The 17,105-nt window shown below is 36.5% G+C and overlaps 1 protein-coding gene and 1 long non-coding RNA gene across 6 annotated transcripts in view; one reads left to right on the plus strand and one right to left on the minus strand.

Moving 5' to 3' along the window:
• The window catches only part of LOC123559591 (zinc finger protein 675-like), a 161,006-nt gene that overhangs the window by 120,800 nt on the left and 23,101 nt on the right, over positions 1-17,105 (minus strand). The window contains exon 1 of one of the 4 annotated variants that reach the window (XM_053552551.1): positions 2,174-3,075. The exons of the other annotated variants lie outside the window; for them this stretch is intronic. The gene's annotated coding sequence lies outside the window, so the exon portion shown is untranslated. Of the gene's footprint in view, positions 1-2,173; positions 3,076-17,105 lie in introns of those variants that run through there. 4 annotated transcript variants of the gene reach the window in all.
• On the plus strand, positions 3,370-15,604 carry LOC123559593 (uncharacterized). 2 transcript variants are annotated; one of them, XR_008372673.1, is made up of 4 exons: positions 3,370-3,546; positions 13,635-13,716; positions 14,004-14,151; positions 15,110-15,601. It is a non-coding gene; the product is annotated as an uncharacterized LOC123559593 (long non-coding RNA). The 2 variants fall into 2 exon arrangements; XR_006687956.2 differs by lacking the exon at positions 3,370-3,546 and having other exon boundaries at positions 13,491-13,716; positions 15,110-15,604.

Raw genomic sequence — 17,105 nt, forward strand, 5'->3', positions numbered from 1 at the left:
TCATTGATTGACTCTGAATTAAAGCTTTGCCAGTAAAAGGGGCATAGTAGTCAATAGCTTCGAATGTAACAGAGATATTAGACATTATATAAAACTTAGAAAAAAAAATGAAGTTAAAAATTGGCATAACTCTGTCAAAATTCAAATCAAGAGTTATGAGGATTGTTTCTTCTGGTGTAGACTTATATACATTATTGTGTGGCCAGAAATGTTGGATTTTGCCTCTAAGTTACGTGTCCGCGCGCTTAATTTATGTCGATAAAAAACCTCCAGTTTTGAGACCCCAACTCCAGCTGAAAAATGGCAAACCTCCAGTTTTGGGATTCTGAACTTATCACATGTATGAGTTTTGACTTATTAGCGCATACTTGTATAAGCCCAGTATCAGCAGCGCTAAAATAACCAATTGGCGGTATCTGAAACACCAATTTCCGATGAAATACGAAATGGCCCAAACATGATCGTTGCATCAAACAGTTCTGCCCGGGACTATATATACACTCTTTTTCTTTAAAAATATTACTTAATAATGTTTGCATATGTATCTAGTCTTTTTTTAAAATAAAAGCAATATATATAATATGCATGTTGATCTGTTTTCTTTTTCTTTCTTCTCTTACTGTGGAAAAATCTCGTACTAGTATTAAATAAATGTTATTATCTCCATTTTATTTTCTTTCCACTTTATTTGACGCGATCTTTGGAAATATTGAGCTAATTTCTATACATGTACAATATCTTACGAGATTTTACCATCATACAGTATGACATAAAATCCACACTCGTTTAGATCCGTGTTAATCTGTATACTGTAAATTTGTACATGTATACAGTGGAAAATGGTGATAATTGACTGTTTTCAAATTCACACTTGGGTTATACACGATGTTTAGACAATGGCGAAGATAAAAAAAATGCAACTTAATTCACAAAAATAGTTGACTTTTGCACTAATGTTCAAACAGGTTTAATTATTCTATTCAAAACTTTCTGTAGATATTCGATAGGAATGCAGTTATTGTCATATTTACACAATAAATGTTTTTCTGTGTTCTGTTGCATTGTAATTACGTTATTTTCAAAACGATAAATGTTACTTTTTATTAGGAAAGCTTTCCATTTCAGTCTAATATTGGTGCTAGACATGAATTAGCGCAGGCCGATCCCGCTAATAGTGCAAAAATTAGTACTCCGCTAATATTAATACACTTACAGTAATATGAAATACTTTTTGCGCTAGGCACATCACAAGGTGAAAATGTGCATTTTTTGACTATTTCAGGGGCCATAACTCTGAAAATAGGGGGCGGAGTCAGACAAAAAATAGGAGGTGCACAAGTTCATGTTATGATAAAGACTCATACAAGGTTTAATCAATTAATATGAAATACTTTTTGAGCTAGGCGCATCACAAGGTGAAAATGTGCATTTTTGACTTTTTCAGGGGCCATAACTCTGAAAATAGGGGGCAGACCAAAATGAAAAATAGGAGGTGCGCAAGTTCGTATCATGATTAAGACTCATGCAAGGTTTCATGAATCTATATTAAATACTTTTTTAGCTAGGCGTGTCACAAGGTGAAAATGTACATTTTTGACTTTTTCAGGGAACATAACTCTGAAAATAGGGAGCAGATCAAAATGAAAAATAGGAGGTGCGCAAGTTCGTATCATGATTAAAACTCATGCAAGGTTTCATGAATCTATATTAAATACTTTTTTAGCTAGGCATGTCACAAGGTGAAAATGTGCATTTTTGACTATTTCAGGGGCCATAACTCTAAAAATAGGGGTGGAGCCAGACGAAAAATAGGAGGTGCACAAGTTCATATCATGGTAAAGACTCATGCAAGGTTTCATCAATTTATATCTAATACTTTTTGAGCTAGGCACGTCACGAACTTCGGACGGATGGATGGACGCACACACACATGGACAAGACCAAATCTATATGCCCCCCACCACTCATGGGGGGCACAACGAGGTCAGCAGTTTCATACAAGAAGATTTTTAAAGTTTCCAAAACATACATATAGAGAAAAATGACCACGTCCACTGGCAGCAGCAAATTAGCTGCTATGTGTTTTGATGAATAGAAAGTATCTGAACAATCTTGGTTGAGGGTTACAATCTATAAAAACCATTTGTATAAAATTATTTCAAACTGGACCAACCGTTTAGATGTCGTGTAAAGATTTTTCTATTTTTCAGCGCTGGTGGCCCCTATGTGCAACCAAGCTGAACCATTTGCACAACTTTGGAAGAGGACCACCCAAGGAACATCCAAGCCAAGTTTCATCAACTTCCACCAAATGGTTTCAGAGATGTATTTTAAAGGAAATTGTGTAAGGACGGAAGCCCGGATGCTGGATAGTGAGCGATTTCAATAGCTCACCAAGAGCACTTTGTGCTCAGGTGAGCTAAAAATGTACCTTGTTAAGGAAATTGCTAGAAATGGTCTCATATTTCAAATGTCATACATTGCAAGTGTTTACCAGTCTTGTGAAAATCTATCAAATGAGCAAAACCTAGCCTTACTCATTAGGCTTATTGGGATGGCTTATTTTGTACAATTCATTGAAGTGACAGATTTTGTTGTAAAATTTTGACAGCCTGGGCGCGTTGCTCATGTCAATTTCACTATGATGTGTGTTTTTCTAGTAGGAATTTCGTCAGTAATGCCCAAAGTGTTCATAAACATGTGCATACTGGTGCACATGCCCTGCATGTGCAAAATATGCTATAATGGTTACATTGGCAGTGAGTCGGCCAAAAATAAATCGATAATTAGCTGCAGTACCTATTCAACTGTCGGTATGTGAAATTTCTTGAAAATACATGCATTATAAAACAAGAGGGTCATGATGACCCTGAATCGCTCTCCTGAGTAATATGAGCCACACATTTATAATCGCAAACTGATGCTAAAATATTAGAAAGTAGGTCAGTAGGTCACAATCATGGTCACTTAGTCAGTTTTAAGATCGGTGTGCAAAACTGTACATGTCATCCGAATTTCAAGGCTGTATCATAACTAGATGGCACCAGGGGTCCTGAAATAAGCTGTCCGAGTTGTCCGATTCGTGGATTCCTCGGTCCGGACAAGCAGTTTTTAGAAGCTGGCTTGTCCGGGGACAAGTAAAATTTCCGTGGAAAACATTTTATAAAAACGAAACTAATCGGCGTCATCTGTGATTTCCGCATGCCTAAAGGCAATATCTAATCTGTTTGTGATCATTTATGACCCTTAAATTATCAAAACAAAAATGTATGCAGCCATTTCTAGACACATGGACTGGTTTACTACATTTAATGATCATTATTGGAAGTTTAAACCGTGAAGTTGAAAATGAGTGCCAGTCTGGGGATTCCCGTTATCTACTTTCATTTTTGATTTTCAGAAAATCCATTAGCTAGGTTACGCCATGTAAAAAAGTTTAGTAGCCAAAATCTGTGGCTTAATTTTTCGAGTCGATTGTTTTGACATTTAACAACTCGGACAGCTTATTTCAGGACCCCTGAAAGACCAGTGCAGTATTCAGTGAGGGTAAAAGTTCTAGGCATACTGAGATTATTTTTGTCAATGGCATGTGTTCAAGTGTTCTTAATTATTCTCTACTCACTAAACTTGCTAGTCATAACATATTTTCAAGTGGATGTTCTAGTCACTAAGCTTGCTAGTTATAACATATTTTCAAAAGGATGGTTCTAGTCATAACATAAAAACTTTATATAAGTTAAAATAGAGGTCAACAGAAGTGTATGTTTGTATTATTTGTTTATTCAGTAATGATAATGCTGATCCTTTCCTTTTTAAACTAAAAAGTATGGACAAGTTCTTCTTTGGTACGGACAAGTGGATTTGTGGGCCCAACTTGTCCGTGGACAAGTAGACTCTGAAAATATTTCAGGACCCCTGGATGCCCACGGGCAACATGTCCAGCCCGCCAGCTGTCAAAAGGACTAGGAGTTGCACATGACACCCTGTCTCATTGAGGCAAACATTTATGCCAAATAAAAAATGATTGCAAAAAGTTACAATATAAGTTATTTATAGTAATAACAAAGGGAAGTAAATCTTTACCAGTAGAAAATATACAAAAATATGTCAAAATACACCTCAAAATTGGATGTAACATGCATATTGTACTACAGAAAAGTGGTCTTGTTTTTTCCCTACGACCAGTAATAAAAAGGTTACAATATAAGCTATTTATAGTAACAACAAAGGGAAGTTATTCTAGGTTCTTGCACATGACACTCCATCTCATGATGGTGAACAGTTGTGCCATGTTACATCAAAATCCCTCCATGCATGAAAAAGAAATGCTCCGGACAGTCATTCTTGTCATTCTGACTTTTGACCTCTTAAGTGTGACCTTGACCTTAGACCTAAGGTCCTTGTTCTTACACATGACACTCCGTCACATGGTTGTGAAAATTTGTGCCAAGTTACATCAAAATCCCTCCATGCATGAAGAAGAAATGCTCCGGACAAAGTCATTATTGTTATTTATTTATTTGGGTTTTACGGCGCACCAACACAGTATAGGTTATATGGCGCCAAACAGGACTACAAATTTTGGTTTCACATCTCATTTACATCGAAATAACAAGAGGACCATGATGGTCCTGAATCGCTCACCTCTTCCCACATGACCCAGTTTTGAGTATGACGTCAATTTTTCTATTATTTGACATAGTGACCTAGTTTTTGAGCTCATGTGACCCAGTTTTGAACCTGACCTAGATATTATCAAGATAAAAATTCTGACCAATTTTCATGAAGATCCATTGAAAAATATGGTCTCTAAAGAGGTCACAAGGTTTTTCTATTATTTGACCTATTGACCTAGTTTTCGAAGGTACGTGACCCTGTTTTGAACTTTACCTAGATATCATCAAGGTGAACATTCTCACTAATTTTCATGAAGATCTCATGAAAAATATGGCCTCTAGGGAGGTCGCAAGGTTTTTCTATTTTTATACCTACTGGCCTAGTTTTTGACCGCATGTGACCCAGTTTCGAAATGACCTAGATATCATCAAGGTGAACATTCAGATCAATTTTCATGAAGATCCATTGAAAAGTATGGCCTCTAGAGAGGTGAAAAGATTTTAATAATTTTAGACCTACTGACCTAGTTTTTGACTGCAGTTGACCCAGTTTCAAACTTGACCTAGATATCATCAAGATGAACATTCAGACCAACTTTCATACAGATCCCATGAAAAGTATGGCCTCTAGAGAGGTCACAAGGTTTTTTTTATTATTTGCCCTACTGACCTAGTTTTTTAAGGCACGTGACCCAGTTTCAAACTTGACCTAGATATCATCAAGGTGAACATTCTGACCAATTTTTATGGAGATCCATTCACAAAGTATGGCCTATAGAGAAGTCACAAGGTTTTTATATTTTTAGACCTACTGACCTAGTTTTTGACCGAACATGACCCTGTTTCGAATTTGACCTAGATATCATCAAGATGAACATTCAGACCAACTTTCATACAGATCCCATGAAAAATATGGCCTTTAGAGAGGTCACAAGGTTTTTCTATTATTTGACCTACTGACCTAGTTTTTGAAGGCACGTGACCCAATTTCAAACTTGACCTAGATATCATCAAGATGAACTTTCAGACCAACTTTCATACAGATCCCATAAAAAATATGGCCTCTAGAGAGTCACAAGGTTTTTATATTATTTGACCTACTGACCTAGTTTTTGACGGCATGTGACCAACTTTCGAACTTGACCTAGATATCATCAAGGTAAACATTCTGACTAATTTTCATGAAGATCTCAAGAAATATATGGCCTCTAGAGAGGTCACAAGGTTTTTCCATTTTTAGACTTACTGACCTAGTTTTTGACCGCACGTGACCCAGTTTCGAACTTGACCTAGATATCATCAAGATGAACATTCAGACCCCATGAAATATATGGCCTCTAGAGAGGTCACAAGGTTTTTCTATTTTTAGACCTACTGACCTAGTTTTTGACAGCACGTGACCCAGTTTCGAACTTAACCTAGATATCATCAAGATGAACATTCAGACCAACATTCATACAGATCCCATGAAATATATGGCCTCTAGAGAGGTCACAAGGTTTTTCTATTTTTAGACCTACTGACCTAGTTTTTGACAGCACGTGACCCAGTTTCGAACTTGACCTAGATATCATCATGGTGAACATTCTGACCAATTTTCATGAAGATCTTATGAAACAAGAGCACCGCCTTGCGGGTGCTGACGCTCATCTGATTTTTTTTGTGTAATAGAAATATTGTCCTACCCATGATTTTCTAAGTCTAAAAAGGGCCATCATTCTTGCAAAAAGCAGGATAGAGTTATGTTTCTTGATGTACAGTGTCCACTTATGACGGTGAAAAACTGTTGCAAGTTTTAAAGCAATAGCTTTGATAGTTTATGAGAAAAGTTGACTTAAACATAATACTCAACCAAGAAAATGATTTTCTAAGTCCAAAAGGGGCAATAATTATTGCAAAAAGCAGGATGGAGTTATGTTGCTTGCTTTACAGGGTCAGCTTATGATGGTGAACAAGTGTTGCAAGTTTCAAAGCAATAGCTTTGATAGTTTAAGAGAAAAAGTTGACCTAAACATAAAACTTAACCAAGAAATCTGATATTTTCTAAGTCCAAAAGGGGCCATAAATCTTGCAAAAAGCAGGACAGAGTTATGTTTTTTGCTGTACAGGGTCAACTTATGATGGTGAACAAGTGTTGCAAGTTTTAAAGCAATAGCTTTGATAGTTTAGGATAAAAGCTGACCTAAACATAAAACTTAACCAAGAAAACTGATTTTCTAAGTCCAAAAGGGGCAATAAATCTTGCAAAAAAGCAAGATGGAGTTATGTTTCTTGATGTACAGGGTCTGCTTATGATGGTGAACAAGTATTCCAAGTTTCAAAGCAATAGCTTTGATAGTTAAGGAGAAAAGTTGACCTAAACATAAAACTTAACCAAGAAATCTGATATTTTCTAAGTACAAAAGGGGCCATAAATCTTGCATTCTGACCAACTTTCATAAAGATCCCATGAAAAATGTGACCTCTAGAGTGGTCACAAGCAAAAGTTTACAGACGCACGCACGCACGACGGACACTGCGCGATCACAAAAGCTCACCTTGTCACTTTGTGACAGGTGAGCTAAAAACATGAGGTATGGAATCAAAATTTGTATACCTGCTGGAATCACAGAGTTACAGCAAAACCAAGTGTTAAGACCCTATTAGTCGCCTCTTACGATCATGCAAGGGTAAGGCAGTGGTTCCAATTCTTTTCATACATAGATTGTCCCAGAACCACATGGGGCTAGTCATTATTGAATTTAACCTTTGACCTCCTAGTGTGACCTTGACCTTTGAGATAGGAACCTGCGGTTTGAGCAAGACACTCTGTCTCACTGAAGTTAACATTCATGCCACATATAAACGAGATTGCACCATGCAGGTCAAAGTTATGGTCCGCACAAACAAATCCGGACGGACGCACGCACACATGCACATACACCAAACAGCCATTTGGACAACTATGTTTTCGCTTCCGCAAGCAGGCTCGACAAAAAACAAGAAAGTAGGTCAGTAGGTCAAGGTCACAGTCAAGTGACCCCCAGTTGCTTGGGGTCATCAGGTAATTATAATTAAATACCGTACAAGTACTTATTTCTGCGGGCTTAATATTCTGCGATTTTTTCAAAAATGAAGTGGTATTAAATTTCTGCATACCTTATTTCTGCGGTGTCTTCCTTCTCACATTGATTGGATTTATTTCTGTGGTTCTGTATTCACCGGTTGTTTCATTAATTTCAAATAGACAGGTACGTATTTTGTTGTTATTTGGACAGTTATATTGGCTTGCGGATTGAAAATAAAAACTGACAAATACTAATGTGACATCGTCATCATCACATAATGTTGAGTGTTAAATAAAAACGCAAGAAAAACAGTCATTTTATAAATACAGCAATGCCAAACAGACACGAAAAATGCTTGAATCTATATTTTGCAAACATTCTCATCTGTACATTGTAACAGTATGATAATTTTTGTTAATCACGCATTTTTCAAGTCGCAAACAAATAATGGCAAATATAACCATCACCAGACGGATCAGTTAACAATAGACACAAAGGATACAATGGATTTTGTTTGTCACATAATTTGAGAAAATTGAAACTGGCAGCTGACTGCTCAATCAAAATAAATTTGATGTTTTTATTATGTTTATTCAACAGCAAAACAATAACAAAACAATTCTATTATATTACCGGTACTACTCATTTTTTTAAACTTGGCTACATGTGGGACAAAAGCCGATAACGCTATCGGACATTGTCTTATACTTAACCGGATTATAATGGCGGCTTGTATCATTGTATCACGGCATGTTAGGACAAAATTTTCTGCTGTCTTGTTGTCTTCTGCAGAAAACGCAGAAATAAAGTTCCCGCAGAAAAAAGTACTTATACGGTAGTCAAGGAAATATGATCCGATAATTTTTGAAGTTTTTTCCTGTATAAGTCTATGTAAATCTAAAGACCCCCAAGGGCAGGGCCTTTTTTCACCCCAGGGTTACAATTTGAACAATTTTGGTAGAGGACCATAAAGCAATGCTACAAACAAAATATCAAAGGCTTAGGTCATGTGGTTTTGGACAAGAAGATTTCTTTCCTATATAAGTCTATGTAAAACTTGTGACCCCCGTGGCGGGGCCTCTTTTCACCCCAGGGGCACAATTTGAACAAACTTCATAGAGGACCATTAGATGATGACACAAATATCAAGGCTCTATGCCTTGCGGTTTTGGACAATAAGATTTTTTCCTTTTGGTTGCCATGGCAACCAGAGTTATGCATGGAATTCAATTCTTTGAACAATTTTGAAAGGGGGCCACCCAAGTTTCATCCCTGTGAAGTTTGGTGTAATTCTGCCCAGTGGTTTTCAAGAAGATTTTTTTAGAAAATGTTGATGGACGGACGGACGCACGGACGACGGACGAAGGGTGATCACAAAAGCTCACCTTGTCACTATGTGACAGGTGAGCTAATAAAAATAACTCAGTTGCCTTCAGTTTTGGTAGAATTATTTCCCCTTTTCAGATTTTTATGACGCATAATTTTTGAAGTCCAAAAAAAATATGTTCTAATGCTTAGTTTAAAACAAACAAGAGCTGTCATTGGACAGCGCGCTCGACTATCCCAGCTGTAGAATGTCCATGGCCAGATATTTTTATCCATGGTTAAAACATGGATATCCGAGGCCAGAGCATGGATATCCAGGTGAATTAAGAGTTTTTCCATGGAAAAGTTGAATCCATGGACAGTTGTCCAGGGATGAAGGCAGGGATATCATGGACACTGTCCATGGAAAGTGAATAGCAGCATGGACATGGTCCATGGTCAGCTTTTCTGTTCACACTTAGAAATTCTCTGATGAATAAGGCAGAAAAAGTTCTAAGTCGAAAACATGGGAATTTTTTTTAAATTACCGTAATAATTCTATTTATAGCCCGGGCGTTTGTTAGAAACATGGTCGGCTCAAAAGTTAGGGATGGGCGAATATTAGAGACAAATCACCAGCAACCATTCAAAATCTTGATGTAATAATTTATTTTCGAACATACTGGTGACTATATATATGTATAAGAAAGTAATGATGTGATAGTCGTACAAAAATCGATAACGGCCATACTAGATCGGTACTATAACCGGCCAAGCTAAATCACAAAATACATGATTAAATTTAACTTATTCTGTCATGAATATATATATTATTAAGTATTTTTTAATTTATTCTGTCATGAATATATTATTAAGTATTTTTGTTCGTGATTCTGTCATTTTCAAGCAAATTTAAACAACACCCTATTGTTTTAAATCAAAGCGCCTTGAATCCAATATTGATTAATATTCCCTTGTGAGACCCCTGTCTCGAAATACCAGACTAGTGACATGACGTAATTACGAAAAGCGCGTGCCTTTGCATTAGCATATGTTTACCTGGGTCAATACACATTACATGTATATATGATATGGCGGCATGTGTGTCAGTTTCAGTTAAAGCAGCCATAAAAGGTTATCATGTTCATAAGAATAATCATCCTTTCAGAACTATACTGACATGCATATTAGAACCTGAAAACGAACAGTGATAGTGCTATTGTTTGTGCAAGGAGTGGGCATTGAAATACTGTGTTCATATAAAATATATGGAATTAAAGACAAGAGAAGTGATGTACGATCTTACATCAGAAGGGAAATAAGAAAACTTGCTGTTTAACTGATAAAAGGTAGGATTATTTTCTAAGATTCATAGGATGGGCGCTTATTAGATAACATCGTATTTGTTATTTTTTTCTAAAAAAAGGCCGTTTTCTTTACAAAAAGTCGGGACTGGGCGTTTATTAGAGCATGGGCTATATATAGAATTATTACGGTATTAATTCATTACTGTCCTTAGTTTTATGGTCATATAGGTATTCAAGTTAATTGAAATGAAACAAGGAATGTAACTAAACAAGATTAAAAGTCAATGTTTTCATTTTGCATATTAAAAAAAAATGTAAATTAGAATTATACCATTTTATTAATTCATCTTGACAGTTGATGTAACAAGATACCATACATCATTGAAAATATATCCCACTATATAAGCTATTTATTTCTTTCAGTTTGTTATTGAACATCTCAAACAATGGCACCGAAAAAAATATAGTAGTTCATAAGGATTAAATGTCATATACTGGTTCGAGTCGTAAATTCAGCCACTTTTTGCGGTTTTTCAGTAATATTTCTTTCGTTATACAACCGATTTGTACAAAATTTCTACCATATGTGCTTTAATACAAGCAACATTGATTCTTATCATTAACGGCCATTTACTGATGGTAAACAATAAAATAGCGCTTAAAATAACGGACAGGTTTAGCCTCCACATTTTACCTTCTAGAGGTTGTAAATATTCGGCCACTTTTTAAACATAAAGTTGGTAAAATTTTCAACATTGTCTTGGAAATAAATCGATGCTACAGCCAAAATCGTTCTTTTTTCAACAAAATACAATCAATTTTCAATAGCATACCTCGTGGGAAATACATGCCAACAGAGATTTAAAAAGCGCCTGTCATCCTTCTAACAGCAGCATGACGTAGTTCAATTTTTACGTCACTGTTTATCACACATTCTAGCATAAAACTGCTGTTCTTGTCATTTTTCGGGGCTGTTTTAACAGGAGAGTAAAGAGATTCTCGCGCTTATATGCTGTTTTAAACACCTTTTTATATATGGGTGTTCCTTGGCAAAGCATAAACGTATTAGGGGCCCGAAATGAATAATTCACGTGAAAAAAAAAAAACGTAGACATGGAAATTGAATGACGTTGAGGGACTATAATATATTCATTTACTTAATGTTTTAAACGCGTTTTATGCTAGTAAGCGCATGTTCTTTTCATGTTATAAAGTTTATATTTGGATAAACCCTTTCCGGGCCTCAGCATAAACGAACGCGTGCGATGACGTCACGCGACCCGCGAGACAAAATATTTGCTATTTAGAGTACACAACTTTAGGGAAAGACAACTTTTTTTCTACTTACCTCAACTTGTTGTTTTTTGCCGACTTTGTTGCTAACCCACGTGCTTGTGATAACACAGATGCATTCTTGAGCATCTGGCTCGAAATAAAGCTTTAAAGTGGGTGGCCGAATATTTACGACCTGGCCGAATTTACCACTCGAACCAGTAGTCAAAGAAATTGTTATGAAATTATGCTCATATATGTAAAACCATCATAATTGAACTAGAAAATGCTTTTGTAAAAAAGCGCATGTCTCCCCAAATGCAAAGTCCTATAGGCAAGAAGTCAATAGGGGTCAGGAGCGAAAGTCAAAGAGACACTGATGGTTGGCTGCAATAGGGATCATCTACTTGGCATGTCCAGTCATCCCGCTAAATTTCAACACTCTTGGCCTAGTGGTTCTCAAGTCACTGTTCAGGCTCCTGTGACCTTGACCTTTGATCAAGTGACCTCAAAATAAATAGGGGTCATCTACTCTGCATGTCCAATCATCCTATCAAGTTTCAACATTGTAGGTCAAGTGGTTCTCAAGTTATTTCCAAAAAATGATTTTACATGAACAGGCCACTGTGACCTTACCCTTTAATTGACTGACTCCAAAATCAATAGGGGTCATCTACTCTGCATGTTCAATCATCCTATGAAGTTTCAACATTCTGGGTCAAGTGGTTCTCAAGTTATTGATCGGAACTGGTTATCAATGTTCAGGCCCCTGTGACCTTGACCTTTAATGGAGTGACCCCAAAAACAATAGGGGTCATTTACTCTGTATGAACAATCATCCTATAAAGTTTCAACATTTTGGGTCAAGAGGTTCTCAAGTTATTGATTGGAAATGGTTTTCCATGTTCAGGCCCCTGTGGCCTTGACCTTTAACAGAGTGACCCCAAAATCATTAGGGGTCATCTACTCTGCATGACCAATCATCCTATGAAGTTTCATCATTCTGGGTCAAGTGGTTCTCAAGTTACTGACCGGAAATGGTTTTCAATGTTCAGGTCCCTGTGGCCTTGACCTTTCACAGAGTGACCCCAAAATCGTTAGGGGTCATCTACTCTGCATGACCAATCATCCTATTAAGTTTCAACATTCTGGGTCAAGTGGTTCTCAAGTTACTGACCGGAAATGGTTTTCAATGTTCAGGCCCCTGTGACCTTGACCTTTAATGGAGTGACCCCAAAATCGTTGGGGGTCATCTACTTTGCATGTACAATCATCCTATGAAGTTTCAACATTCTGGGTGAAGTGGTTCTCCAGTTATTGATCGGAAATGGTTTTCCATGTTCAGGCCCCTGTGACCTTGACCTTTGATGGAGTGACCCCAAAATAATAGGGGTCATCTACTCTTCATGACCAATAATCCTATGAAGTTTCAACATTCTGGGTCAAGTGATTCTCTAGTTATTGATCGGAAATGGTTTTCCATGTTCAGGCCCCTGTGACCTTGACCTTTGACGGAGTGACCCCAAAAACAATAGGGGTCGTCTACTCCAGCAGCCCTACAACCCTATAAAGTTTGAAGGTTCTAGGTCAAATGGTTCTCCAGTTATTGCTCGGAAATGAAGTGTGACGTACGGACGGACGGACGGAAGGACGGACGGACGGACGGACAGGGCAAAAACAATATGTCTCCTGGGGGAGACATAATTAGTCTATGCATTTGATAATCAAGGCAATGATCAATTATCTAGCTTTTACAGCCAGTTAATACACTGCTGTTCAATGTGTACTGTTGTATAAATGCACACACAGAGACAGCTGATAACATCTGGAGATTCTGACCAAGATAAGGACCAATGGAAATGCAGTTTTACACCTGTAGCCCCAAGAAATAATCACAATTTTTTTTTTTTTTTCTGTGATCTTTGCAAATTCTGTGAGCAAAAAAATGGAAAAATTCTCATGAACTGTATAATTATATATATTTTAAGAAATTCCAGATATTCCCTTCAGTAACTTATATACTGTACCAAGGAATATTGCTCATGTATACAAAAATTTGAATGTAAACAGGAAGTGCTTTGCTCTAGATGTTGGAGGCAAAATGGAATGGAGCTAAATAATTTTGTACCGGTACCTTGAAATTCTAAAATGCTTTTAGAGAGATATCAGGTAAGAACACTAAACTTTCTAAACTAAAATATAATTTAAATCTATATATCACAGAACTAAAATAAATAGACTGAAGCAGGAACTTTATTCATCTCAGTGGCTTAAACTTTCACCTGGTGGTTACAGGTATTTTTTAAGGTATATGTGAATGATACATAATTATGCTTCTAAGCAACAGTTTATTTAATGCATATAGTTCTTGCAGTTTTCTATTATTCATTTCTTGTAATTAGTCCTACAATCACTTTGGCTTACAACAAAGTCTAAATTATAATTTTACTTTGCAGATACAAGAGTGTACATATTTAGTTATTAGAAGCATTGTCTTCAACATGTATGGATGAAATGATGTAATCAGAGATATCTGATGGCTTTAGTGACTATGCTACAGGATGAAATGAGATCACAGACAGGGACCCCATCAAACACTAAACTGTAAGTAAATATTTGCAAACACTTATACTAGTATATTAATTTCTATAAAAGGTTGATGATATAGAGGATAATTGTTGGTTTCGGTGTAATATCACATTATAATTTCACCGAGTGGGCACCAAAAGTGATATTTTCATGAGTGGCGCAGCCACGAGTGAAAATAACAACTTTTGGTGTTCACGAGTGAAATTACCGTGATATTACATAGATACCAACAATTTTTCTGTTTTTTTATGTCTAAAACTCCACTTTTGTTGTGTTTATTTCAATAAAATGTTGAAATTTGCGGGAAATTTTATGAGGAAGCATCGCAAAGATGACGTCATTTTAACGACATCATTGTCATATTGTTTCCGGCTTTCAGTACGCTAGGTAAACTTTTTGACGTTAATCCGGGTATCAGATTAGATAATTTTCACTGAGTGGCCAGTGAGTTTATCAGGATATAATTCACCGTTATATTTCAATAAACCACCGAAAAACATAAAATAAGTATTAATTTATCTTGTTGGGGATAAGGTCTCACTGACAGGCTGATAATTCCATCAACATTTTATGACATTAATTTTTTGTCAGTACGAAATTCTATAATTTCTTTTTAAGCATGTCTGTCATCATTATTAATAAGCATTTACTGAGATGAGGGATAGTACCCACAGATTGTGCTCTTATTTTCATTTCAGTGTCCAATTATAAAGTAATTGGTTTTGATACAACATTTAAATGGTAACTGCAAATTAATTCTGGATTTAGAGTTTTCATTTCACATAGGTAATATTGTATTGTCTAAACATTTTAATTGCAATTATTAATATAAACTGTTTATATATGACTGTGTTATATCAATTTCAGAAATGGCTGGAATGAGGTTCCTGACCCTGGTGATAGTTTTAGAAAAGCTAAGAGACATTCTATTAATATAAACTGTTTATATATGACTGTGTTATATCAATTTCAGAAATGGCTGGAATGAGGTTCCTGACCCTGGTGATAGTTCTGGTGCCACCTATTATATATTGAGCCAACATAACTCCAAAAATGATTTTGTTGTATTCATAACTTTCTATTAAATAATTTTTATATTTAACATATCTTTTAGTTTAATTTTTTAGTTAAAGCTAAGTGAATATTTATCATTCTTAACCAGACTTCCACTTGTCTGATGTGTAGATTTGAACAAATGCCCTGTTACGGTAGGAAGTTCAAGCTACAATTGCCAGGTTAGGCTAAGAAGTGCTGAATGATGACAGGTCCTTGGATGGCATGGACCCAGTCCACGGATGTCATGGACACCGTCCATGGATGGCATGGCCACTGTCCATGGATATGCCCTGGACACTGGCCATGGGTGCCATGGACATTGTCCATGGCCACTGTCCCTAGACAGGCATGGATTTTTATCCAGGGATACACAGTTTTTGTCCATGGATATGTGTTCCAATACTCCATGGACAACAGACCATGCTGAAATCCATGGAATCCATGGACATACTACAGACAGGAATTAATTTCTCAGTGCTTGATAGTATAATATAAGCTATGAGTAAAACTTTAAAGTTACAATAAGCATATTCTAAGTCGAAAAGGGGCCATAATTCAGTCAAAATGCTTGATAGAGTTGCCTCCTCCTTTTTACAGAGTGGGGTCATGATGGTAAACAAGTATGCAAAATACGAAAGCAATATCTCAATGGACTTTGAAAATATTTGGGGTGGTACGCAAACTTTAAATAAGCATATTCTAAGTCGAAAAGGGGCCATAATTCAGTCAAAATGCTTGACAGAGTTGCCTCCTCCTTTTTACAGACTGGAGTCATGATGGTAAACAAGTATGCAAAATATGAAAGCAATATCTCAATGGACTTTGAAAATATTTGGGGTGGTATGCAAACTTTAACATTACAATAAGCATATTCTAAGTTGAAAAGGGGCCATAATTCAGTCAAAATGCTTGATAGAGTTGCCTCCTCCATTTTACAGACTGGGGTCATGATGGTTAAAAAGTATGCAAAATATTAAAGCAATATCTCAATGGACTTTGAAAATATTTGTGGTGGTACACAAACTTTAACATTTGTGTGACGCTCACGCTCACGGTAACACTCACGCTAATGCCGACGCCGTGGCGAGTAGGATAGCTCCCCTATTCTTCGAATAGTCAAGCTAAAAAAGGTTCAATGGCTTTCTAGTGCTCTAAATTTTTACGCTAGTACATGAATGTATACATTTTTTAGTGCTTCCACTAACAACATTATAGAACAAGAGCTGTCAGTGGACAGCGCACTCGACTATTCTCAGTGCTTGATAGTATAATATAAGCAATGAGTAAAACTTTAACATTACTATAAGCATATTCTAAGTCGAAAACGGGCCATAATTCAGTCAAAATACTTGATAGAGTTGCCTCCTCCTTTTAACAGACTAGGGTCATGATGGTAAACAAGTATGCAAAATATGAAAGCAATATCTCAATGGACTTTGAAAATATTTGAGGTGGTACGCAAACTTTAACATTCATTCTAAGTCGAAAAGGGGCCATAATTCAGTCAAAATGCTTGATAAGAGTTGCCTCCTCCTTTTTACAGACTGGGATCATGATGGTAAACAAGTATGCAAAATATGAAAGCAATATCTCAATGGACTTTGAAAATATTTGGGGTGGTACACAAACTTCAACATTTATTCTAAGTCGAAAAGGGGCCACAATTCAGTCAAAATGCTTGATAGAGTTGCCTCCTCCTTTTTACAGACTGGGGTCATAATGGTAAACAAGTATGCAAAATATGAAAGCAATATCTCAATGGACTTTGAAAATATTTGGGGTGGTACGCAAACTTTAACATTTGTGTGACGCTCACGCTCACGCCAGGGCAAGTAGGATAGCTCCCCTATTCTTCGAATAGTCGAGCTAAAAATGTTAGTTGTAAAAAAAATGTTCATACATCTGCATTAGAA

Source organism: Mercenaria mercenaria, chromosome 10 (assembly GCF_021730395.1).
Source record: "Mercenaria mercenaria strain notata chromosome 10, MADL_Memer_1, whole genome shotgun sequence".
NCBI lineage: Eukaryota > Metazoa > Mollusca > Bivalvia > Venerida > Veneridae > Mercenaria > Mercenaria mercenaria.